The sequence below is a fragment of the Lucilia cuprina genome, chromosome 4 (assembly GCF_022045245.1).
Source record: "Lucilia cuprina isolate Lc7/37 chromosome 4, ASM2204524v1, whole genome shotgun sequence".
Classification (NCBI taxonomy): Eukaryota; Metazoa; Arthropoda; class Insecta; order Diptera; family Calliphoridae; genus Lucilia; species Lucilia cuprina.
In genome coordinates, this window is record NC_060952.1 from 2012357 (window position 1) to 2038866 (window position 26510).

Here is a 26510-nt window from a genome sequence, read left to right on the forward strand (position 1 = left end):
TGTTCTCCTGATCTGGTCTGCTCCCTTCTTTCGCTTCTCTTATATAATTTTTTGTAGTTATTTTGTTTTGAAGGATCTGTATTGATGGGATGTTGTTGAATTGTGATGTGTGTGTGTGGTTTATGGTTAAGATGGAATTGAAATTTATACTTGAGTAGGATGGAAAGCCTACTAAAGTATAAGTATACATAACAATTTTGATTTTATAAATTTGTGAATGAATTGCGTGTTTGAAGTTTAAAGTTAAAAAGTTGCAGTTAAAGTCAAAGACAAAGAGAGAAAAAGAAAAGTGAGAGAACAAAAAACTATACAATGTAAGTAAGAAGTCAAGTTAATGGTATTTTAATGGACTTTAACATGTTACTAAGTGTGGTGTGATGTGGATGATGATATTGATGTTAATCATCGGCATATTATAATCATCCAAAACAACGTACATCACAGCTTGGACAGCATCCATGCAACAATTTACCCCCACCAACTTCTTTTACTCTCTAATCTTTACAAGACATTAAAACTAAAAGGTTTTGTATATCATGGTGGAAAAAAGCCATTCAAGGCCTAAATTACACAAGAAAATATGTAAAACAAAAAGTGGCCCGCCTCGGTAAAGAATAAAAACAATGCCGACGTCTGAAAAAGAAAAATATTTCAGAAAAAGCATGATAAAATGACAGTTGTTATCACATTAACACAATTCACGTGTGTGACCCAAAACCCAAACATTAAACGAAACAGGCTTTAAATCCTTTAGAACGAACATCTCTCGCTCTCGTTACAAAATCCAACTGAACCAAAATACAAAAAAGTAACTAATAATTCAGTCAATGAATTTGTCTGAACTTCACAGACTACGAAAGATTTCAAAAAAACAAAAACAATTTGAATGTCTAAAAGCAATCGAAGACCATAAAATACATTTTAAATGGTGCCATTATTGTCGACTTCAAGCATTTAAAACCGCTGTCAATTATCGTATCGAATGGACGGAAAAATATATTTAAAACTTTAAAATGAGAAACAATAACAAAAAACTCGAAAAACACCGTAATAAAAATGAAATCAGAGCAACGAGAATTTGTTGTAATTTTCACAGAATTAAAAATTAGTTCTTTTTGTGTCTTTCAATTTTTTATCGCAGCAAGTGTCCTTCTCACGGCCAAAAAAAAAAAAACAAGTAAATAATGTAACAACAAATATTAAATTCCTTAATCAGTAGACACTTGTTATTGTTGTTCCCTACATAACCTCCAATTGCAATACGAAAAGGGATCTAACGTGAATAAAAACACTAGACGACAGAAGAAACTAAATAAATTTTTCCAAAGACGTGTTGGGAAAATAACATTACCCGGCTTTTATTATAAATGTGTTTGTGTGAGTTTATCTCTATTTGGTTAAAAATAAAAATTGTTTTAAATCTTCAAAACTGAAGACAAATTTAAAGTCAAAAATCCTCTATTATCCCAAATTTTGTGAGGAAAAAAAGCGGCAAAGTTCAGTGATTTGTTGCTCTTCTCAGTTCAGTTCAGCTCAGCTCTGATCGTTGTGTTTTCTTTCTCAATCTTAAGTTGGTTGGGTTTAATGCATTTCCAAGAATTCCATCATAATTTTTATAGTTAGTGTTTGTGTTTTTATTTTATTTATTTTTTTCATTCTTTAGACTGTCTGTGTTGTTTTTACTGTTTTTTCTTTTTGTTGATATTGCAACAAGTATCCTAAAACATTGTTAGTGTAGGTACTACTTGTTGGCCCGTCTTTTAAAAATAATTTTTATATTTCTCTCCTTTGACATCACCATCTCATCATGATCATGATGATCATCATCGCCTTCGTCGTCCTCATTTGAGGCAGGAAAAAATGGCAGCAGCAAAACACATTCGTGTGAAATGTCGAATATTTTTAAGATCGAAGGTAAATATTTGTGTTGTCTTAACACAAATACTTATTGTATTCTCGTACTCTCGTATACTAAAATAATTAATTTTATATACAACACGCTTTTTTATGGCAACAATCACAGTAGGACTTGCATTAGTTTTCATTATTTTCGACTTTTTGTGTTTCCTTTTTTAGTTCTTGAGAAAATTGTAAAATTTGGTAAAACAAAATTCTATATACAATATGTAATAAATTGCTTCTTTTTATTATTTTTTTATAATAAATTTCCAAACCAAGAAGAAAAATAAACTCTATAAAAGTCAAATAATCATATAATTTGACATTTTCATATTAAATTGGTTTAAGAGGATTTGTCACTTGTCTTACCTCAAAGGACTCAGCACTGACAGACAGACATATTTAAACAAATATAACAGGTTGTATTTCTAAGAATTCCAGAAATATTGCTTATTTACAGTTAATACTTATTTTTGGATACGTTTCAGTGTTAATTTTTTTTATTATTTAATAATTCAAAACACATTTTATGTTAGAAATTTTAGCACTTATTTTTTGTTGAAAATCAATTCAGCCGTATAATAAAGAGAAAATTACATTTTTTGTATTGCATTGTTTCGTTAGATAATTACCAGTTTTGTTTAGGCAAAAGTATAACCTTTTGAATTAATAATTCAAAAGGTTGTTTTCAAACCCAAATAATTCTAAGAAATTCGAATATATTGCATAATTTTACAGATACACTTTTTAAAAACTTTAAATAATGTGTACAGATGGTTAATAGTAATATTTTGTAATTCGAGTCCTTTAAATTGCACTTTAAAAGTAGTTTTTAAATAAAGTAATTAAAAATGCAAAATGCGTTTAAGAAATTCTCATACTTGTGTAAAAATATGCGACAGAATCTTTAAAAGGATATTTAAGGTTATTTTTTCGTAGAAAAGAGATAAAATGCTAACTCTTGTATATTTGCCATTTCCGGATGTAAATGAAAATTAACCACAAAACCCAAATTATTTGTCACTTTCATAGAATAAAGTGTTAAAGTAACACCTGTGTAATAGTGTCATCGAAATCAAATTTGTATTCTAAACCAAACATCTATAATTTTCAAATGTCTTAACAATCTCACATGTATTAATCACACTGTATGGAAAGCCAAAACGTATTTTTGTTAGCCCTATCAAAATATATCTTGATTTGTTTTATGATAACTTCCAAAATATTTTAAGTCTAGCGATGAGCTGGATAAAGTTAAAAAAAATATATTATGGAATAATTTTTTTTATATATATTTTTTATTTGTTTTTAAGTCATTAATGAGCGTTGCAGTCATTTTATGAACGGGACCTTATAGGGGGTAGGGTCAATCATGGACCGATCCTCATAAAATTTTTTAGATAGATTTTGACTCGTATGAAGCTTACTTATGTCGAATTTCATCTATATACTAGTATTTCTAAGCCAGTAATGAGCGTTACTGGTCCCATAAAGGGGACCTTATATGGGAAGTCATGACTGTTAAAGCTGCTATTCGCGGGGCCACTTGTATGGGGGCTATCTGAAAACGTGGACCGATATTGCCCATTTTCAATACAAAAAAAATTTTATGGTGGTTATAAAAATAACTGGAACGGCCATCGATGGACTAACAATATTTTGGGAACAACCATAAAACAAAACAAAGATTTTTTGAATTGGGTAAAATATTGAATTGAACATGAAAAATCGTGCCCCCCATAGTATATTTTTTTTGTAAACTGTCCGGCTCAAGAACGGGCAACACTAAAACCAAATTATTTTGGTAAACATCATATTTTTTACAGGGAATATTTTGAGAAGGGTAACTCAAGCAACAATTATTGTGAGTCGGTCTAATATAGATACATTATAATCTTTTCGTGGCGATAATTAAAAATGGAGTTGAAATCGTCTCTACTTAAAAGATTTCTTTAAGAAAATACCTATTGACGGATCACTAAAAAGTTTACTTTTTATACTCTTACTTATCTTCCTTCCTCTTGCCTTCCCTTTAAATAACGAAGACGAGGTAGCAATTTCCGTCCGTATATTAAAATAATTTTTTTGAAGACCCTAGATCAGCAAAATGAACTCATAAATAACAACAATATGAGTTCCCAATTTCATCCAGCGTATGATCTAGCTTAAACCCTAACCACTGCAATGACATTTGAAACAAGCATCAAAATCTGTTTTCATTATTTTCTTTTATTACCTTATAAGGAATTCCTCAGAAAATAACTTTAATTTCTATAACTTGCTTCACAACGTCAGTAATTCGGTCAGGAATTCGGTATTAACAAGTACATGTTTTATAAAACTTTTTGTTGATATACATACTACCATATTATACCCTACACCTGTTACAAAAAGTAAAATGTGATTAAGTTTTTATAATAAAACATTTAAGTTGTATTGTACATTGTCTCATATATACTTAAGCTATTTATTGCTGTAATTAAAAATGGACATTTAAGTCAAATTTCAAGGGGACTTTTTAAAGAGTTTATGAGGTTCATCAAGGCTAGTAGAACTTGTTTTTGCAGCTTTTTGTCGACCAAGCCCCATTCGGCGGGTGCAGTTGTATGAGAGCTAGGCGAAATTATACAAAATCGCGATCTGTAGTTTGATTACAAGGTTTACAAGCCCTATCCGGGGGTTCAGTTGTATGGGGGCTTGGTGAATTAATAAACCGATATTAACCATTTTCAATGGGCTTCGTTCTTGGACAATAGAAGATCATATACCAAATTATTAATTGTCTTCGAAATTGCGGCCTGTAGTTTGATTACAATTACAAGACGGACATAGCTAAACCGACTCAGAAAATGATTTTGAGCTGATTGGTATACTTATTGTGCGTTACAAACATCAGCACAAATCCAATATACCCTCCCCACTAAATATAACAATTCACTGCCGTTATTTCCCAAAATTTATGTTTAACCAATAAATAGTACATACTTAATAATATCCTATATCCTTAAAGAACGATATTAGCCCCTATGGTTCTTTTTTTATCGCGTTTCACTACCAAATGATAAGAGATTCTCAAAAAAAATAACATACAAATCCTAATAATAGTGCAACTCTGCGCAAAATGCAACAATAACATAACTATTTCTAATCTTCTCTACGGTCTTATCCACAATTATAATGAAGCGTATAATGTGATGATAGAATCGTTATATCGTTGTATGATTGATAAATTCAGTTCGCACGGTCAGCTGTAGGTCTTCGTCAAGAAACATCTCAATAAGATACTTGTATGATCGATAACATTCATTGTTATTAGTTTGTATCACTGTGATTGTTGATGAAAGAATAACAAGGATTTATGCTTTTTAAGATTGTTTTCTTATTTCTGTCTGGACATTTTAATTTATTTTGCTCTGTTTGTGTACTTTCCTTGATTTGGCCAAAATTATTGCACAAATTGCAGGAACAACAACAAATATACACTTTTTTTGCGCACAGGAAGTTACCTGTAATTTTACGGATTATGAATTCTTTCCTCTCATTCAGTTACATTTTTAAGAAATACACAAACAACAAATTCATTCATAAAATTAACAAGTGCAACTGCAGTTTGTCTGTTCCTTTATGTTGAAAGTGGGAATATTTGCTTGCACTTGTGTGGCCTCATTTGATGTGTTATTTTTCCATCAAAAAAATCTCTTAAAAAAAACAAAACACAAGGATTTCGTAAAAGTAGTTTGCAACATATATTATAGAGCAATATTGTTTTAAGGGATTTTTTGCGGTTCATTTTGTGGGGATTAGTGTCCTTAATTTCTGTATTGATTTTTTTAACAATTACAACTATATCTTGTTTTATAACTTAATCAACAGAGTAATTGATTGGGTATCATCTTGTTCTTATTGTTCCTAATAGCTTCCGTTTTTCATACAATAGAATAATATGAAAAACATGTGTTATATTTTATTAAAACTGGACCACACCTTATTGAAAAGTGCCAATTTCATTTAAGGATTACATGCGTGGGAATTGCCTCAACACAGACTTAACTTTCTTTTAATTTATTTCAATTCCCTCCCTTTTTCAAAAACCACTTTATTCCACATACATTTCTTTGCGGCCCCACACATAAAATGCTTGAACTTGTATTTTTCCACACACTAAATATTTCTACCCACTTATTTGTGTTGGTTGTCTGTGATTGTTTTTATCGTTTTTTTTTCTTTTTTCATGCCTTCTTTTCTCAGTATCCTCAACGAACAAGGGATTGCGGCTGGGGGGTTTTTAATTTTGGTTGGTGATAAGTAACCTGCAGAAATTTTGGCGCCAAAATTTTTGTTTACTTCTCATCATATGGAAACCTGTATTTCAACATTGCGATCTTTAGTACTCATCTCTCATTTAGTTATTTAGAGACTCTCAAATCACAGCATTTGCTTATGTGTTCACACTCTCTTTAAGTCTGATTTCTTCTGCCTGGTTTTGTAAACTGTTTTAACATTTATTCGTTTAATGTTAAAATCATTTACTATAATGATTTTAAGTTTATGTTAAATGTCTTCTGTCTGTGAAAGGCGGCTTTTTCCATACATCTTTTAGTTTATTTTTAAGTTTGAAAATCCTTTAGGCCAAACACCTCTCTACCTTGCTCACAAATGTAATCATTCAAATTCTTGTCTGCCTCTCTTAAACATCCGTTCCTAATAATCAACTGATTCGTATTGTTTTATTTTGGGAGTTTTTTTCGTTGGGTAGTTATTTCGTTTGCACACAAATGAATTTATAATACTTTCCTGGGAATTTGCCAAAATTACAAACGATGCAAAAAACAAAAACTTGCATTTCTGCATTCCAAGGGACATCTACATAAATAAACGGCAACAACCCAAAAACAATCTAAATCAACCGTCCAGCCAGACCATAAACCGGCGGCCAACCAACCGACCATCCTACCTACTAAACAACTACATGGTATTTCTTCGCTTAAAAACGAACCATCATTCTCTCATATACCTTTTTCCCCTTTCTCTCACTCTCCGGCGATAAGTTGGCGGTTTTATAATTCAAGTACCCGACTGAATACAAATGATGTTCTGAGGGAATGTATTCTTAGTAGAAGGAGTTAATTAAATTTAATTCATTCTTTCAATGTCACTTCTAGGTTCCATTTTTACTAAAATGATCTGAGAATATACGGATCTTTATGATTTTTTAGAGAAAATCTGAAGAAGTTACTGAGAATCTGCCATTCGAATGGAATGTTCCAGATCGTTTTGAGCGACTTGCTTTCGAGCAATGTATTTCAAAGGAATTTAGGCAAATGAGCAGAAGATATTTTTTACTGGTGGAGTTTAGAATATTCCCTACTTTTTACAGTCCCTGAAATGGGACATGCACTTGCTTTTGCATTTCGTTCCGAATGAAGGTTTGTCAATGTTTACTCTTAGTATACATTCCCCTTCCCTACATAATTTCATTTTTATTTATTTTAATACACAGATTTTAAGTTTAACAACACTGATTTGCCGGTCAACCCTTACCCAGGTATCAAGCTCATAATACTGAATGGTTGGTTATTAGAGAACATAATAAAATCTTACAAAAAAACAAAAAAAAAAACACATCATAAATGATTTCCAGACCCATATAACATGGGTTTTTATTTTTTGGCGGTATAAAATAAGAAGAGTTGCCAAAAAGTAAATGGTTATTTTGTTGTGTGCCATTGATTAAAGTAGACATTAAGATTTTCAACTTAGTAAAATGTTGTATTCGCTTCATTACCTCCTTCTTAGTAGGCTCTTACTCTCTGATCATTTTAGGGAGTCGATGATGGTTAAACAGAAAAGAAAAAATGAGATGAAAAGAACATTTAAAAATCTGTATTGCTGGAAGTTATAAATATTTTATGTGCTCACTCTTTTAATATTTCTTCTTTATTAAATGCATTTATGTCCTTTTATTTTCTTAGCATTCCTTGTTTATTCACGATGCTTACAGAAAAGGGATAAGTAATGGATTCGTCATGTGTTTTGTAACATGTTATTCAAAATATATGAATTTTTCCTTCTACAAAAAGAATAAATACCAAAAATACTAATTTTAACATTTGGTTGCCACAAGAAAAATAAAGTTTTTACAACAAATAAAATTTTCGTATTCGTTATAAATCTGTGACTTCTTATCGAAGGGAAATGAAAAATCGTCTGTGCCAAATATTCGCTCTTGAGTTTTATTCCAATTATTACCAACAACACTTCATTGGAGGCGAACAAATGACTGAAGACAAAAAAATTAATAATTGCATACTTTAAGCGCCGTAAAATCATAACCATGTTGAAGACAAAAGAGACAGACGGACTGACTGACAGTTTACCTTTTATTAATATGTATTTAGTATTATTGTTGTTGTAGTTGTTAATATTGATGTTGGTGTAGTTATTTTTAATGTTACTGTTTTGTTCACTCTTACAATCATAATTTGTTAATTGGTTATTAAGATGCAACCTGATGATGCACACAATAAAAAATAAAACAAAAAGATTCCTCTTCCTCTGTTGCACTTAAAAGCAGAAACATATCTATACGATATGCCTTTAAATAAAATGCTTTAGAGTTTAAATTAAATGAGTGTATCTTGTTTGAAGATCCCAATGAAATCTTCTTTCCCTCCAAGTATATATTTTACATGCCAGTTTGAAAATAAAAAACTGAAATAACCATATAGTGTCATTAAGTAAAATGCGAATGTGAAACGTGTGATTTAAACAAATTAATTAACTGGATGTTATATTTTCAATTATATTTCTTGTTTAGTTTATTGCTCATACGCCAAGGTGATGAGTTTCAAAAAGAGAAGACGAATAAAAAAATTGCAAAGTTTTTATCTTTATTCAGTTTTTCTTCTCTCATCTGTTTGTTACTCTCTTTATTTTTACAAGATCATTGTAGAAAGATCTTTATATATATTTTTAAGATTATTTGAGGAATTTTGTATATATTTTTATAAATATTTTTGCAAATTATACAATATTTATTTATTATTTTAACAAGACATCCCAACTCAACATGTAGGGCAGCAACAACAACAGCAGTAACATCATTAATATCATCCAAAGTACTGCTAACACAGCGTTTTTTTTTTAATATTCAACTGTTATATACTCTCGAAAACCTAAAATATTTAAAATAAACATAAATACTCAATTACATGCGTTTTAACTTTGGTAAGCATTGTCTACAAAATCTCATGGAAACGCTTTTGTAAATCTGGGATCGGGTGTTCGGAAAATGTTAAAGCCAATATCATATGTTGATGGAAAAGTTATTCCATCAAAAAACAATATTCTTTTCAAGATGCAAATCCTGTCGTAATATAAATTTAAATAAAACGCAAAATTGAAAACAGTGAACACACATACATAAATATTAAGAGTAGAAAATAACAAAGGCAGAGCAAATACTGAACATTTTTTTTGGATACAAAAAATTTAAATACACCAACAAATAAACAAACGGACAGACAAGAAGGCAGGCAAACAAATAACAGCAACTTCAACAAAACTATGGTACAACAGACAAGAAAAACAACAACATAAGAACTGAATCGATCTGAAAACTACACAACACTATTTCATTCGAACAAGATCAGACGGCCGCCAACCGAACTGATCTGCACACACAACAACTTCGCGTGTTAGTGTGAAATTGTTATTTATCATTTACGCAGAATATTAAATATACTAAATACATACATACATATATATACATATATATTTATTTATTTGCAAGAATACTCTCTGTTGTATCCCAAATATAAATGTTTGTTTGAATATATTTTGCTCCATTCAATCTTTGTAGTTGTTACAGTTCATTCGAAGCACAATATCCATAAGTTTTTATTAAAATTCATTTCTTTTATTATAGTTGTTGTAGAGTTTTTATGAATGTATGTATTTTTTGTTTTCTTTATTCTTTAACACAAACAAGTATTGGCGTGGGAATTTAAACACAGATACACTCTGATGATACAAATAATAAGCTGAACTTAAACAGATCAAACATCAAAACATATGATCTTTAAATAAGAGCAAGTATGAATTTGTATGAAATGTTTTACATAATATGTCACACACAACAAGACATATATACATAAATTCATTTTCTTACAAACACTCCCGTTTTTCTTATTTTTATATTAATTAATCAAAAACCCTTTACAGTTAAAAGAATATATTTTTTTTACTGTTTTCAATTTGGTCAAACAACAATTAAGAGAAATTGACAAATGACATCAAACCAAACTTATAAATCTATTTAAATGAGCGAATTGTCTATGGTTAGTTACAGTGTTGGTCATAATTGGACGAAAGGAAGGAGGCAACACTCAAAAATCTAATGTTAAAAGTGAATTTTGGAAGGTTGATCTATATTTGGGATATTATAAATCGATATTTCTGAAATTTCTAAACTCGACCTCGACCGTCTCTGAGAGAGTGGTATACTCCTAATTGTTTACAATAGGTGTTATGGTGCTTGTAAAGCCAATAATAGAACCATTCATTATGGAATTGGAATCTTATAAAAACTAGTTTAATGAAGATTAAAATCATATGTAAAAGATGGACTTACATAAGGACTAAAGCCAAATAGAATTCCTGTGTTTATAAAACAAACTTTTACGACGTTTTGTTACAATTGCTGTATCAACATATTTAAATATATTTAAAGTGTATTCCTGAAGCACCTTTATATTATAAGCACCTTTATATTATATAGTATCCAACAAAACTAATCGTAAAATTTGGACCGGGCGTTGCTTTTATCCATGAATAACTTTCTCAGCTTATTGAAACCATAACTTGATGTTCTTGAAAAGAGGGCTTTTTTCCAATTTTACATCAAAATATTAAAGGAAATCTTAATTTGGAACATTACAGTAATTGAAAATAATATTTCAAAACATGGTTTCCTAGTTTTGTTCCGCACTGTACAATCGTTTCGTGGTAGTTTGTTAAATAAAAGAAGATGTTCTTCGATAACAAAATGACATGACGGGGTATTTTATTAATTTACATACAAGTCCACAACTTTTTCTTGATGATCCATGCGATTTAATTTATTGAATCTATTTAATTTTTTTGTTTTCACAATAAAAAAGCAATAAATACAAACTTTATCAAAAATGTATTCTAAATACCAAGAATATACATATTAAATCATAAAAAGATCGTCTTGGTGGGGATCTCTTCAGAGACAGAGCCAGTCAGCGAATACATAAATACATACACACATACATACATACATACATACATACATACATACATACATACATACATACATACATACATACATACATACATACATACATACATACATACATACATCCGTGCATAATTTCTAAGAAAACTATGTATTTGAAAATAAGGCGCGCCTTTTCTTTTTCCTTGACATTCTGCTGCTTGTTGCGAATGTTTATTTATTTTTCTACAACTCCTATTTTATTCCCAGTAATTGTTTATTTTTTTAATATGTATTATTATTTCTGTTGTTGTTTTTGCTGTTTTAACACATCCAAAGTGTGAGTCGTTAGACTCAATTGTAAGTTGGAGGCTTGAAAATGTATTTGGTCTGCGTGTGTACTTTTTTATAGCGGATGCTGTTTGGGGGGAAATCCCTTTCAAAGTACTCTATGTTATTGTAAGTGCCATGAATACAACAAACAATTGCAATTTATGTTGTTGTTGTTGCTGCCTGTAGTTGTTTTGTATGCAATACTTGTATCTATAATTAAAGAACTGAAAGAACTCTTTGTTGTAGAGTTTTTTGAACTTTAGACAAACTCAGTCAGAGTTTGTTATATTTGTGTAGACTTTCAAAGTAATGAAAGAGGGGGGGGGGCTAAATTCTTAAAACTTGTTTAACATTATTTTTACCCCACTTCTCTTGTTCATTAATACATACATATATATTCCTGATACTTTGTATTGTTGCATTTGTATGGCAGGATGTTTTGCATCATTATTTTTCTTTCGTTTCTTTCTTTTATCTGCTTTATAATTCTAATAGACCATGATTAGTTAAAACTTCAAGTGTTTGTACGAGTACATACTATTCAATGATCATAATAATGATCGTTTTGTATTTTACAAATGATAATGTTGTTAAAGTCAATCTGTAGTTGTATCTATATTTATCTATTCATCTAAAGTTTATTGAACTTGGTGCTGATATAAAAGGATTCTATTTAAAGGGAATGATGATCATGAGGCTGATGATGATGTGTTTTATAAAGCATGTAATTTAAGATCATTTTAGAAATGTAATTAGGGGAGCTGTACTGCACATCGAGATGGAGATGCAATTAGAGGCAAATTGTAGTAAATCACGTAGTTGTTGTTTGAAAACTTACTGAAATGCCATGCTTGGGGTTGTTTTGTGTTTATTTTTAATAAAATTTTTCTAGTTTGTGTAGATGCCTGCGATTTAAATTACTTTGAATACAATTGTTTTTAATTAAAGACAATGTTTAAAGACATTTCTTTATGTTGTTATTATGTGTAAAAAATAAAAAATTTATTAAATACTAAAAATATATATTTTCAACAACATATATAAAAATTTTTGCTTTTCAAATGTATATAGAATCCCCGAAACCACTAATATATAGCTGTGTAAAATTTTATGATTTTGTTTATATTCTTTAAACAGATTTAAATTAAACCTAACTTATTTCAAAGTAATTTTTTTGACCTATTAAGGAAAGGGTTCATATACATACATATGAATGACCATACTCTTGTCTTATTACAAGATCTTCATAGACAAACAATCCGAAATCTTAAAACGACTCAAAATAAAAGGTGTGTCATTTTGTCATCTCTAGTTAAAGATTTTACAAACATCACTACATAAATACTAGGCCCAATGCTCTACATAAAAATCTCTATTATTTGTTTTCTCAACTAAAGTCTAGTAAATGAGTTTATTTTTGTTTGATTTAAACGGCAACATCACAGATCACTAAGAATGCCAAAACACTACAACGCAGACCCTCGCAATTTGTATAGTCTACACTAATTATAATTTCATCTTAAAAATCCCATTCAAACTTATTCATAGTTTTCATGTTAATTAGTAAATTTATTTTAACATCATTTTAATATGTTTGTCAAGCCAATTGACAGTGAGACGAAACAGTCGGCTTTTTGGGTACAAGATAAAAGTGTTAAAAATAAAACAAATTTTAAAGATTTGTCTTTATTTGCACGTCATCATTAAACACAAAAAATAACCATTTTTAAAGGAATGTGAAATGAATTTGAAATTATGAATGAAATCCCAAATAAAAAAAATAACAGAAACATAAAATTTGCCCAAAAATACACAGAAGTATCAAATTAAAGTTTAAATTGTAGTAAAAAGAATATAATTTAAATGTGCTTTTAATATTAAAATGTGAGCCACAAGTTAACCCTTTAAACGAACTACTGTTAAATGATAAAATCTTGATTATGATTTAAAATTAAGTGTTTCTATTTTATTTATGTATATTTGGGAATTTACATAAAAAATGTTTTTGTTTTATTGCTTTTTAATATAACATTCAAAATCTCTAATATTTGCTTTATTTTATTGCAAATATATTTCCTTACAGCATTTAAGGGTTAATTTATTCTTAATTTTATGATAATTAAAATGGGACTTATTATTTTAGTGCCTTATTTTTGTTTTTCATACAAAACCACAAATGAAGCCAACCAATAAATATCAAATGACCATTTTATCATTACCATAGTATATACATACATAAATACATATACAAAAATAAGAAAAAGTTTCTACCACTACTTATACAGTATTAATATGTCATCTGTAAATAATACTTTGATAAGAAAACAAACTCTCTCATTGACTCTCATCTGGACGATGGTCATGTATTAATAACCTTGACAGTTTTAACCAAGTCCCACTGCAACGGAAGTCATTAAGAAGTTGAAAGAATAAAGAAAAAGTGTAAAATCGAATCACATGAAAAGAAGTATCATATATATATAATAGTAGTAAAAATACAGCAACCATAATAACATTTAATGTACTAACAACAATAACAAAGATCTCAAATGCGAAAATGAATAGTTGTAGAAAAGCTTAAATGATGAAAACTTTTAAATCTTCCCCAAGAAAAACAGACACATAAGCGATGGACAGACATGCTTACATACCAATCTTTGCAATGTTTATAAACTTTACGAAAGGTCCTTGCTCTCTAAAGATGTTATTACGTCTTGGAAAAATAGATAGATGCTTTACAGTTGATAAAATTTTAATAAGCGCACTTTGTATATGTAAATTGAGGAATTTAAGAAATTAAGCTTTTGAACTTTCTTTTGTTGCTTTTATATAATTTCTCACATGTGCTTACTCAAACACTTACTTTACAATGGCTACTACAAACTGTTTGCGTTAATTATAAGAAGTCAAGTAATGACTTACAAATAATATATTATGTAAGTACTTACATTTTTACCTTGACATAAGTTTTCGAGCTTTTTTTAGACAACATTGGACCCAATATACGTAGGATTTCTTTTCTCAAAAACAAAACTACATACTACATTAGCATCGCAACTCCCTGACTTTCCAACATAAGTTTTTGCTGAGTTGTCCTAGAAAACTTATCGACAGTATTCTACAAGTATAATAATTTTACTCCGTAATTAAAATCACGTTTTTTTTTATGTAAAACTTTCCAGGAACACTTTTGGCCATTCCTACACTGAAGGAAAAATAATTATACAGGCCTGGTATCAAATTAACACCAAAGTGAGATTACCACGATTGGTAACATTTAGACAACTAATGTGTATAGAATTTAGATGTCGACAACTAGTGTTGTCGTACGTATGTGCAACGCATGTTATTGAAAAATTATAAAAACTTTGGTGTCAATTTGGTACCAGGTGTGTATATTTCCCTTTGCCTCTGTGTAAACTATATATGTAGTTGAATTTTTGTTAAATTATCGGTTATGAACAAGCGTTCTTCTATTATTAAGAACACACACATAAATTTTGATTAGAATTTTGTAAGAATCGTCAATACATTTTTGAACCAAGATCCCACATAAAAAATTTTTAATAATTAATATTTTTATGCATTTACATTATTTCTTGAGAATTGATCCAAGACCTTGAAGGAGTAACACCTTTCTTTGTCCCGCTTATTTATTATTTAAGTAAACTTCCTCTATTCATATTCTTCCTACTATAAGTAGTTACAATATTTTCTAGTAAAGGCTGTTTGTAAACACAAGTTTGTTTTTCTTTTTACAACTACTACGAAAACGTAGGAACGATCTTGTGTTGGGATTTCAGATAAGTAGTACTTGAACTTACGATGATTATAGTAAAACTAACTTAACTGGTTTGTAGAGAAACAACGAAAATTTTAACAACAGAAAAACAAAATACTAGTTGCCTCTACTAGAACGGCTACAAGTCACGACATTTTAGTTTTAGACACCCTTCCACTTTGGCTCTGCCTGCCTCCTCGTACGTATACACCTTCGGTTTCACCTTGCTAGCTGGATGCTTGCAATCTCGTAATGCTTTTATTAAGCGGTGTGTGCTCCCAACTGTTGGCGGTTTGTGTTGGCTGCTGGTGTCTTTGGGGAAAATGAAAACAAACCTTTATAATCTGGTCAAAACAAAAACAAACAAACTAACGTACTTCTTATATAGTATATATGTATGTATAAAGATATGTATTTCAGTATGAAGTTTGTTAATGAGTCTTATTAACATTTTGTCATGCTTTCAACTTTTTTAAGATAAATGTCTCTTGTTTAAGCAAAAATAAAAACAACAAATGGAAAAGAATTATGATAGAGAAAATTAAATTTAATTGGTTGCTTGGTTGGCTCGTTCTTACATTTACTTGGCTAGATGCCTTGTTGCTTATTTGTTTCATCATCTTTATTACAACCAACTTAATCTTGTTGAATGAATTGTTATTTGCACACAAACCAAAAAGAAAATTTAATTATTATAAAGAGTTTAGTGAAGTTAGTTTGGTCTTTTAGAAAGGCAAATTGTCATTGTGTGCTGCTTAATAACTTGAAATATTTTTTAAGTGACTTTTTTCCATTGGGTCTTTGCAAACTGTGAGATAATTTCTCCAAGAATTCCTTTAAGTTCTTTAAAAACAACTTTCTTGTCACTTATAGTTGCCTAAGCGCCCTTCCTGTTAGGTTGTTAAAGAAACAATTTTTTGTGTAATTTGTCGGTAAAATTTTGTGACAAAACATTTTAAATAACAAATGATTAACAATTTTATTTATCAAAGAAATTCTTTAAATTTTAAGGATTTTAAGAAATTATACTGAAGAAAATTTGGGTTAAACATTTTCATAGAGCAGCATAACAGCTAAATGAAATTTTAGTAGTTTAACTTTTAGCCGAAATATATATTACTTTTAGATTAATGTACACAACAAAAACTTACATTGAAAAGTATTTTATTTACACAATTGCATTTTATGTCATTATATTAACACATTGATGATATTGGAGGCGAGAACTTACCACGCTTACTTACAAGTAGGTAATTATGTAAGTATATACTACGATCGACAAAAAACACTGACTTATATTATGGATTTTTTAAAAGAAGCAACTTTAAAATGACATAACTTCCCTGGAAATAAGAATTTTATTTTATAGGGACAAATATAACCAAGATTAGCATACATACTTAGTTAAATTATTTACTATATTTACAATATTTAGGTTGTGTTCATACATATTTTTTAAAAATTATAAAAGTATACACTTTTGTTATTAATAAACATTGGTAAATTCCCAATTAGGTATCTACCAAATTTTATGAAATTTATTCACATATTTTTTAATTTTGTGCAGTCGATTTTGAATTGAAGAATTTTGCGTTTCCATTGTTAAATTCTCCACAAAACTCTATATGAAATATTTTAAAAACAATAAACAATAATTCGAGTACAAACAAACTTTAAGGCACAAACTAAAATTAAATTGCAAATAAGAAAACATGAAGAAAAAACCATGTTCAAGCATTTATGCTAAAGAAAATGTATTCGATTCAGACTTCCTACATGTACAACAGGGCTTTCAATCCTCCTCTGCAAAAGAGTACATTTTCAACACCATGGCGTAATGTGTCTGAACGCAAACATATTAAGTAGTTCTTTATGTACGAGATCGTTCAGACAAAAATATTTCCTGACTTTGTTGTGGAAAGACAAACAAACAGGCGAACAAGTTTGTATTAAATTGCTGTATTTTATTGCACTGTTCGAGTATTTTTTTACTCTTCATGCCTTTTGTGTTTGTTGTATATATAGTTCATACAGTTTGTAATTGAAATTAATGTTAAAGTTTGTATTCATTATTTTATATACATGTTAGGTAATATAAAATAGATTGAATATTCGATCAACTTCCAATTAAAGTTGCAACGCTACCATAAATTTAAATATTTAAAAATTATTAATTCAATCTATTTTTCAAAATAAAACAACATACCTCGTCGTATGAGTAATATTATTGCAATTTGCCTTATGTCAATCAGTCTCTATATTTTCAGCTTGTAGTGTCATAACTTGTCGACCAATACAAACATTAAAGTCTAATATAACAGTGCAACAAAATTGCACTTGAAAATGTCACATAAGTGAAATTCCTTACTCTTTGCTAGAGAAGAAACAAAGGGAGCCAGTGGGGTGTTTGAAAAGCAAACAGACAGTCTGAGAGTACTGATATTTTGCAAAGTTTGTAATTATTTTTCTGGTAATGTTCATTATATTACATATTGTAGAAAATAAACCCACAGATACGATTATGTTGCACAAATAACAAACGTCGTAGGCTGGCTAAAGCGAAAAAAATAAAACCCACGATTATATATTCGTATTAAAATTTCAATTTAAAATAAAACAGCATTCAAATCGATTATGTCGAATCTTATACACTCTTTACTGAAAAAATAGGCCAGCTTTACAAAATTAGCAATATTTTTTCATGTAAATTTTTTATGAAATTAAAATTTTTAGAAAAATTTTTTCTAACATAAAAATAATATTTTTAGTGCAATTCGAATTTTTTGTAAAAAAATCTATTTTTAGTAAAGAAAGTAGATTGTTATTTTTTTTTAATTTTATTGCTTAATTAAAAATGTCAAACTACTGAATATAAAGTTTTTATTTATAAAAAGGATTTTTTATCACGTCTGTCTTAGAAGTTACATGTGGAGTGAAAAACGTATATACAAATATTCTGCTTAAACATGATGAAGGGTACACATTAAAACAAAACAAAAAAATACAAAAAAATTCCTTGGAAATCGATTGAAGTTAAAAATGCATAAAAGACAAACAATCAGACGCACAGTGGTACAGTTTAAATAATAATTTGCAACAAATATAAAAGTTGGTATTTGATTCCATAATGGTGTTTTTTGGAAATTAAGGACACGATATCTCAAAAACCAGATGTAGTAGAGAAATTCATATTTAACGCTGCTCAATCCTTCAGAAATTTCTAATTTGTATCTCGAAAACCAGATGTGATAAAGAAATAAGTATTTAGCGCAGCTCAATCCTTCAGAAATTTCTAATTTGTTTTTTTTCGATTTTTAGGACATGATATCTCAGAAATCTGAAGTGATGTAGAAATTCTGATTCTAGATTTAAATTAAGAGCAGCTTAATATTTTATAAAAAGAAATTTAATTATTGCCCTGCATATTTTTCAAAATAAGGCTGGCCGCAAAAATTTTAAAAATGTCGAAACCCAGAGTTATTCTTTTCTAAACGACTGTGACGCGCTAAATCAAAATGTCAGAATTTCTCAATCGCATCTTGAACTTGTATCCAGGAGTTTGAAAAACGCCATTTGTGACCAGATGATATAACAGCTCAAAGACAACTTTAGTTATAAAATGATGAATGCCCAATAAAAGTTCATTCTGACAACTTTCAAATAAAGGCTTAAGATCTGTCATCTCTTCTCTCTTAAACAAAGTTTTCTTACCGCAGTTAAAAAAGTTATTTGAAAAGTATATTTTGCGTTAAAAATTTGTCAACCGGTGTTTATCTTTTACGTATTTATCTTAAAAAGTAAAATTTTTAATATATTAATTTGAATCATAATTCTGCAAATTCCCTAATACAGTGCAACATAACTGCGGACAAAATGCAAAAGCACGAAGAGTGTTAAAAACCGTATCAAAACAAGCCACGCAAAATATTTTTTCATATTACATTTGCTGCATATATAGAGTTGTTTGTATGATTATGTATGTACTCCTCCTTAAACTTATTCTGTGTTTCTTGAGACCTTTAGTTACAAAGGCATGATCACTATAGTCATCATTACCATAACAATAATGAAGATCGTCAACATTAACATTAAATACGTATGAAAGAATAGTAGGATGCTTTTAATGAGTTTTAAGTCATAACAATCATTGAAACAAGAGCAAAACTTTACACTTATCATTTCATTGCTCTTATTTAAAGGGTCACCAAAAGGGGGTATTCTCCTACTGCAACAAGGAAATATGTATATATGTGTGTGTGTATAAATGAAAGAGGCCTAATGAGAAAATTACTATACAACTCCTTTTATTTTGTTTTATATTTCTGTTTAATGCCACATAAAAACAAAAACAATGAATGAAGTTTATTTTACACTTGGCTTTTGTAAATAAATGAAGGAAAAAAACAAATAATACTGTTATTGCCCAGCTAGCATTTTGTTGAAACATTTTTATCACACTCGAGTCATTCTTCTGCACGTTTAGAATGATCACATATGCGCTGTAAATAAGGTATAAGGAGTGAGATCGAAAAATTCTTAACATACATATATGTTTATAAAAAAGAAACCACTAAACTTACAGCTTTATTTTTTTTTTATTTGATTCAAATTATTATTACAATTTACAAAAAAAAAATATTTTTATAGTTTTAATCACTAGTGATGAAATTTTGAACCCTTTTCGGAAACCCTTCCATTAACGTTTTTATAGTGCTTTCTGTCACTTTGCTCGAACATGTAGTCCATCTCCGTTTAAAATCTACCACACTTTTGGACACCTTTTTTGTACTCTTCAATTCTCTTTTAACAAGAGCCCAATATCTCTCCACTGGCCTTAGCTCCGGGCAGTTTGGAGGACTTGCCTCTCTTGGTACAAATACCACATTATTGTTCTTGTACCACTCAAGGGCTTGTTTACCATAGTGACAGGATGCCAAGTCAGGCCAAAAATAAGTGGACACATTATGAAGTCTTATGAATGGAAGCAGCCTTTTTTGTAAACATTCCTTGATGCAAATTTCGGTATTTATAGAGCCCGTGGTAACAAACGATTGGCTTCTTTTGCCGCAACTGCATATTGCTTGCCATACCAAGAACTTTCTGGGAAATTTTGTCTGCTTTTGGGTCCTAAACTTTTCTTCAACATTCCCTCGAGCATCAGCAACATAAAACTTTTGACCTGGAAGTTGCGAAAAATCTGCCAGAACATACGTTTCGTCATCCATTATGCAGCAAGAATATTTTTTTATAAAACTTGACTTCATTTTCCGTGCTCTGTTTTTGGCCTCTAAATTTTTAGCAGCGTTCCTGTCAGGAACTTTTTGAGCCTTGTATGTTTTTAAACCTGCACTAGCTTTAACTTTTCGTACCAAATAGTCCGAGCACTGAGCTAACCGAGCTGCTTTCCTACCGGATGTGTTGGGAGCTCTTTTGAAAATGCGTTCTATTTTTTGGCTTTAGAAACATCATGTGGACCATTCCTTCTACCTGAACCAGGTTTTCTATCAACTGACAAGTTCTCCCGGTACTGTTTAATAACATTGGAAACAGTTTGACGGCAGACCTTTGTATGCTTGGCCAACTTTTTGTAAGACCAAGTTGGGTTTAGTTGAAAATATTTAATAATTTTAGTACGCACTTTTTTCTGGTCACTCATTTTAATCAGATTAACAAAAAAATTAATATAATTGACATTACACATAATAACTGACATGTTTTTCAAAGGTAACTTGATCAAAAAAAAATCAAATAATACTTTGGTTGAAAAATGTAATGAAAAACGTGTGTTAAGAATTTTTCGATCTCACTCCTTAATATAATTAAAATCTCCATTACAGAAACTATAATACTAGACAAACTAAAATAATTACACATTGAATGTTATAAACAAAATTAATTTATTGTCAACTTTTTTAAGAGTCTTTTATAAGCCCTTTTTTAATCAGTTTCGACTCTTTTCGAATAATTTTAGATCCTCCAACTACTTGAAATAAGATAAAAAAAATAATTTTGAAAATATTCATAATTTAAACTCCAGGATGAACAATTTATGATTGCTATATATTTTGTTATTGTGTTTTCAAATTATCAGTTTTTAATCATATAATCTTATTAATCACTTTCAGGTCATCATAAGGGGTCAAAAATGACTGAGTTTACTGATTAATCAGTCTTTCAAATGCTAGCTGGGTGATTGGATACTCGTATTCTTTGCTCTGTTTCAATTTGTTCAGTAAATGCATTTGTTTGCAATGTCTTTTTTTATTGTTGATTATCTTTGTCAGTTTGTATGTGCAAAAATTAATGTAATTTTTTAACATTAAATAAGTTTAGTTGTCGAGCGTGTAATATTCTGTTGTGTATTTAACAAATAACTGGCAATTGTCATTTTCAGTCAGTAATCATTTCCGTTTGTTTGTTGTTAAGTTTCTTAAAAGTGACGATCGACGACTGACTTTGAACGAGTACATAATCTTTCATTCATTCATGCACTTGATAATTCATTGCGTTTTTTTTGTCGATCGGTCGTTGTGTCAGCATCTCTTTTGTTGTAAATAAATGAAATTTTGTGTAAATTGCCTCCACTATGGATCACTTTTTATTTTAATTGTCTTTGTTTTTAATTTTTTTTTTATGAAAAATGATTTAACTTTTTGTAATGAGTACTAATTGAATTTTTATGTCGTTTAAAGAGATTTTTATTCAGAACTTATTTGCTGATAATGATAATAGAGATGTACAAAAATAATGTTTACCAATTTTTTGTATGAAAAATTTGCTACAGAGCTAATGATTTCTGAAACTTCGTTACTGAAACTGCAAAAACGAATACGAAATATAACCCAGAGCAAAACCCAGACAATAATAGAATGTAGCTATTTTTTATATTATGTTTTGGTTTTTATAATTGTGATACTATTTATAGTAAACATTTTTGTAACAGCAAATAAATATCTATTCTTGAAATATCTTAAAGTCTATCCTTGTACTATAACTGAACTAAATTTTACAAAAAAAATTCAATACACTTTTCTGGCATTAAAACTCTAGAGAAATATATAAAACAGATGGCGAAGTCTAATGATTTAACATAAAATTTCACCCTCATTATATCTATCCTCCCCTTCTTTAACAATTACTTAAGGATAATGTATGAAAAAGTAATACTGTATACAACTTTTGGGGCTAATCAAAATTGTTAAATAAATAACTATAACAATATTCACTATACTTTAAAGCCTCTTAAGACATGTTCCTAACAAACCCACATAATCATTATTAAGCAACAATTGTGATGACAAATGCCTCCACACATGCGCAACATCCATCCTCCCCGGAGCACAACTCCAGCAACATAGTGTGGAATTGAATCCAAAAATAGATTTTAGTTTGTGTTTAATAAAACATCTTAAATTAAACGCCAACAGAACTGAACATACCACTTCCGGTTTTTTCTTGGCGCGTGCTCAATAACGTAAATTTTCTTCCTCATCCCCATCAAGCCACTGAAAGAAAAACTCGAGAAAATCCACTTAAAATAAAACATTTGTTGTGATTATAAATTAGAATTTAATTGCAATCATAGTTAAACCTTTGACTACATGCAGTCAGTCAAATCAAATAAACACAGCAAAATCGTATGTGACAGTTATATAACCGTTATAAATTATCAATTTATCAAAATTTCAAATTAACTGGACCAAATCTAACAAAAACAACAAATTAACCCTTTTTTCAAATGATAATCGTTGAACAATAAAATGCAAAAGAAAATAAAACTGGGTCAAGTATTTATTTAATGAAAATAAATTACGCAGCATCTCTAAATGTTTTAAACAATTGCCTAAAAATTCCATCAAAGAACTATAAAAATGTCCGCACATGTCCATACAAAGAATAAAATTTGTGTCTGAATAAATTTAAGAAAATTATTTTAAAACAAACACTTGATTAGAACTTGCGAACCCCAAAAAAACAAAAGAGATTTTCTTATAAATATTTTTCTTTTGTAAAGGATACTAAACATAAATAGCCTTTCTCATGTGTATTGTAAGGCGATTTAAAATGCAAATTAGCGACATTAAAAAAGGACATAAAAACTCCTCTTGTCAACAGCGACGTTGTCCTCGTAACCCTGACCAAACCAACGTAGCAACCAAGAGTTAAATATGCACTCATTAGCCTTTGAAAATGACAAACGACAATAAGATGCAGTTACAAATAGTTGAAGATAAAGGCAATAGAAATTCACATCCTTAGACTACTCATTCGAATGTGAACGTGTTTTGCGATAATGTTCCTCGAGCGGCCAGATAAGATGATGCTGCATAGAGTAACATCTTACACATACACACCCCTTTTTTACTTGCGATTAAGAATCATCATTCCCATCGTTAAATCTCATTGTGTTGCTTTCGGTCGGACGGTTCCCTTGGGTAGTGAAGCTTACAACAAAATCCGCCAAATGGAAAATTAGCGGTCTTTTCTCTTTCTTATCCGGGATATTTACAAATATGCGCATACGCACGCATGTGATCATGGCAGTCGATCATTAAACTACCACCACCCCTTTTCCTCACTGTCTTACAAAAGCAAATCTTTTTGATAAATCTCTAAGGATTTTTTTATATCACAAGTATTTGTTGTATTTTTTCAAAAATGTTTAGTTTCATTTTGCTATGTGACCTCATCTCTAATTGTTTTTTGGTCCATGAAGCAAATCTAAAGAAAATTTATGTAATTTTTTGGAAAAAAAATAAAAAATAAAATAAATAAAATGTAAATGTTACATAAACTGGGCTACATCTAGCATCAGCCAGCCCATCCAAGCTAATCATAATAAAGTGATCTTGTTAAAGAAAAACTAATATACAGGACTCCTGTCATATTATAATGAAATTCTATCTTTTTAACAAATTTTTATGATCTTTTTTGTTCTTTTGTAAAAAAAATTTTTGAGGAATTTATGGTTTCACATTTATTATTTTGACAGAATATCATAATTTTGTTTAGTGTTTTTTTTTTTTTTTTTTTTAAATAGAAACTGTTTTTCTTTTTACAAAATTTATGCTAATTTTTAATGTTTTACAAAATAATCCCTTTGATTGTATTAATGTCCTGAGCTTTAAAGATTTGGTGGTAAGATGATGGAATTTCCTAATTTTAAATAAGTTTTTGGCTGAGAATATGTTACTATTAAGAATGAAAAAGATCATATTTCGTTGAAATATTTTTTTTTAACATTAGATTATTTTTGCAAATTTAATAAGAAAAATACCTAAAAACTACAAAATAAAGGAATCTTATATGACTTTAACTTCGTCCTCTTCTTAATACTAGACTACTGACTTGATTCTTACCTGCTCTAGTCTGTTACTAGCTATTCCCAGTGTGCAAATCTACCGTCTTAGTTAGTCCTTTTTATTTCCATAGTTCATATGGATATGTTCGTACAGAATTTATTCATTTGTGAGATTTAACGCACTGTTTTTCTAACCCGCCAATTTATTACCCAAATATTTATATGGAATTCAAAGTTTTTCGTGCAAAATTTAAGAATTCTAGTAGTTCCGACAAACTTTTAAAAGCCAATCTTTTCTCAGACTAAATTAATATTTCCTTTATATGTGTGCCACGCCCACCATTGCCATTCCGCCCATTTTATCCACAAATAATCATACGGATGTCAAAGTGTCCATTCACAATTTGTGGGTTCTAGCTTTTGCAGTTTCTGAAATATATACTATTAAAACTTGGCAATAGTCTATTGACTAGTTTAGAGTATTTTATAAGCAAAAAATTATAATATAGATAAAGTAAGGCAGTGCTACTGCGCTATTTTTTCTAATTAAAAATCGATTGAGAGGATTCTGTTATGATGTTTTACATAATTTACATTTTTAGCCTAAAAGTCCTTTGAAATACCTTTCAATTGATATGCACAAAAAACTATACCGTTATTCAAAATTTGAACTATAAATAGTTTTTGTTTTTGTCTATAAAACAAATGTATTTAAAATTCAATTAAAAGAAATCATCTTGTATATAAAATTTCTAAAAGTAAGGGCGTTAAACTCTGCCTAAAAATAGGTGAAATTTATAGTAACAACAGACAGCCGGGCGAACAAACAGACAGAAATACAGTTCCGACACTTACAAATGAAAACAGAATATGTGAGTGTACGCTAGAAGGGTTGTTTTACTTTTTTCAAAAGTCTAAGACACCAACGCATATGCAAAGACGGACAGACGGACTAACATAGTTATACCAACACATATGTAGCAAGAATGAAATACCTTTTCTTAAACAAAATACAACATTTATGTATTTTTGGCTGTTTTAATAATGGAAATATAACAACGACACGCAAATCAACGACTTTAAGGTTGTTGCACTTTAAATTGATTGCTTTACAAATGGTTTTCTATCCCAGAAATACCCAACATAACATACATATATGTACATATATTTCAAATATAAATATTTATACATTTCCATATACGAATGAATGTGCGCCAGTATGTTTGTTTCTATGTATGAGCATATCAAAATTCGAAGGTGGCTCGTGCTATTGTGGGCTCAAAAACAACCATGTGAGTGGTGAATGTAAAACTTAAATATTGTGGTGAGGGGGATGATGATTAAGCAGGCTTTACTTTTATAGAAACAACAACTGTAAAATAGACCAAAGAAGTGGCGCATGCGCAAAAGTGTAGTTTTATTGACAGGCCCCTTTTTTGGTTAATTTCATAGAAAAATTTTCTTTTATTTTAAATGCAAAGGATTCTATTACAGGACATATGGAAAAACCGTTACATTCTCTCACAAATAAAGGCTCTATTTGAAATTACTCATAGCAAATGAAATTCATAATTTATGGAGCCAGCTTTTATTTCTATTAAAAATCATTAAACCAGAAAAAATGTATGTTAAAAATGGAAATTAAAAATCGAAATAAATATAAAATTGGGGACAAGGTTAGTTTCGTTATAAAAATATACATACATAAAAATACCAAGGGACTGAGTGACAGTTAAGCATACAACAGCACATGCTATGACATTTTTTTATATTTAAAGTATCAAAAATCAACTCCTTCATAAAAATAGAATTTTGCAAAAAAAAATATTGAAGTGACTGTCTTCTGTGCTGTAGATTAATTCTGAGTTCTTGTTAGTTGCTTTAAATTGTTGTTACTTTTTAGTAAGTTTTTTTTTTTGTATTTTTTGTTTAAAATATTTATATCTAAGCGACAT

General features: G+C 29.5%; 1 protein-coding gene and 1 long non-coding RNA gene across 4 annotated transcripts in view; one reads left to right on the plus strand and one right to left on the minus strand.

Annotated features, from left to right (window-relative positions):
• LOC111690485 (M-phase inducer phosphatase) overlaps nucleotides 1-26510 on the plus strand; it is a 163463-nt gene that overhangs the window by 106226 nt on the left and 30727 nt on the right. The gene's annotated exons all lie outside the window — the stretch shown is intronic.
• On the minus strand, nucleotides 7568-9506 carry LOC124419480. Of its 2 annotated transcripts, none has more exons than XR_006940631.1 (3): nucleotides 9322-9506; nucleotides 7819-7969; nucleotides 7568-7709 (listed from the first exon to the last, which is right to left on the minus strand). It is a non-coding gene; the product is annotated as an uncharacterized LOC124419480 (long non-coding RNA). The 2 variants fall into 2 exon arrangements; XR_006940630.1 differs by lacking the exon at nucleotides 9322-9506 and adding an exon at nucleotides 8277-8387.